This window comes from Neolamprologus brichardi, unplaced genomic scaffold (assembly GCF_056152115.1).
Source record: "Neolamprologus brichardi isolate AB-2024 unplaced genomic scaffold, ASM5615211v1 NODE_ptg000054l+_length_61957_cov_1, whole genome shotgun sequence".
In the NCBI taxonomy this organism is placed as follows: Eukaryota; Metazoa; Chordata; class Actinopteri; order Cichliformes; family Cichlidae; genus Neolamprologus; species Neolamprologus brichardi.
The window spans coordinates 60,001-61,957 of NW_028270047.1; positions in this window are offsets into that span (position 1 = coordinate 60,001).

Here is a 1,957-nt window from a genome sequence, read left to right on the forward strand (position 1 = left end):
GCACAAGCATGGATCTTTTTCAGCTGTAAGGGAGACAAGAGCAAGGTGTGATGTAGGTCCCTGGGGCCTGCTGGAGGGCAAGGTCCATGCTCGATGTGAGTAGTTCAGCAGGGCCAGTGCACCAGCAGCACATCTTTTTCGACCGTAAGGGAGACAGGAGGCCGACTCACCGCCTCGGCCAAATGGAGAGGGAGTTTCAGCATGTCCAGTGCACCAGCAGCACATCTTTTTCGACCGTAAAGGAGAAAGGAGGCCGACTCACTGCCTCGGCCAAATGGAGAGGGAATTTCAGCAGGGCCAGTGGAGAAGCATGCATCTTGTTCAGCCGTAAGGGAGTCAGGGAGTTGTCATGGTGGTCCCCCTGGAGGTGGGGGAGATTGCAAATTAGCTAGGGAGGAGGGTGCGTACAGCGGAGGTGGCAAAGTGTTTCTGGTCAGTGTACCAGGGGCACGAACAAGAGTTGTCGTACCATAGGCACCAGGAGTGTGTATGTGTGTGGGGCAAAGTGTTTCTGCTCAGTGTACCAGGGGCACGGAGAAAAGTTGTCGTACCATAGGCACCAGGAGAGTGTGTGTGTATGTGGCAAAGTGTTTCTGCGCAGTGTACCAGGGGCACGGAGAAAAGTTGTCGTACCATAGGCACCAGGAGAGTGTGTGTGTGTGTGTGTGTGTGTGTGTGTGTGTGTGTGTGTGTGTGGCAAAGTGTTTCTGCGCAGTGTACCAGGGGCACGGAGAAAAGTTGTCGTACCATAGGCACCAGGAGAGTGTGTGTATGTGGCAAAGTGTTTCTGCGCAGTGTACCAGGGGCACGGAGAAAAGTTGTCGTACCATAGGCTCCAGGAGTGTGTGTGTGTGTGTGTGTGTGTGTGTGTGTGCGTGTGTGTGTGTGTGTGTGTGTGTGGCAAAGTTGTTTTGCTCAGTGTACCAGGGGCACGGAGAAAAGCTGTCGTACCATAGGCACCAGGAGTGTGTGTGTATGTGGCAAAGTGTTTCTGCTCAGTGTACCAGGGGGCACGGAGAAAAGCTGTCGTACCATAGGCACGAAGACTGTGTGTGTGGCAAAGTTGTTCTGCTCAGTGTACCAGGGGCACGGAGAAAAGCTGTCGTACCATAGGCACGAGGGGAGTGTGTGTGTGTGTGGCTTAGTGTTTCTGCTCAGTGTACCAGGGGCACGGGAGAAAAGTTGTCGTACCATAGGCACCAGGAGTGCGTGTGTGGCAAACTTTTTCTGCGCAGTGTACCAGGGGCACGTTTCAATTTACTTTCTGGAGTACCAGGGGCACGAGGATTTTGCCAGTGGTGTTTTGCTTTGTTAGTGGGGGGGGGGCTTAAGTGTGGGTCCGCGGGGCCTGCTGGAGGTCAAGGGCCATGCTAGATATGTCGTGGAGGGTAACTGCAGGAGAAGAAGCTAGTGGGGGAGTAGAGCAGGGGAGTATGTGGGTCCGCGGGGCCTGCTGGAGGTCAAGGGCCATGCTAGATATGTCGTGGAGGGTAACTGCAGGAGAAGAAGCTAGTGGGGGGAGTAGAGCAGGGGAGTATGTGGGTCCGCGGGGCCTGCTGGAGGTCAAGGGCCATGCTAGATATGTCGTGGAGGGTAACTGCAGGAGAAGAAGCTAGTGGGGGAGTAGAGCAGGGGAGTATGTGGGTCCGCGGGGCCTGCTGGAGGTCAAGGGCCATGCTAGATATGTCGTGGAGGGTAACTGCAGGAGAAGAAGCTAGTGGGGGAGTAGAGCAGGGGAGTATGTGGGTCCGCGGGGCCTGCTGGAGGTCAAGGGCCATGCTAGACATGTGGTACAGGGTAAGTACAGGAAAGGAAATCTAATGGGGGACTAGAGCCGGGGGGGAGGGGGGGGGAGGGGTGGTCCCTGGGGCCCGCTGGAGGGCAAGGGCCATGCTCAATGTGAGTAGCTGCAATGGCCAGTTCACCAGCAGCACATCTTTTTCGACCGTAAAGGAGA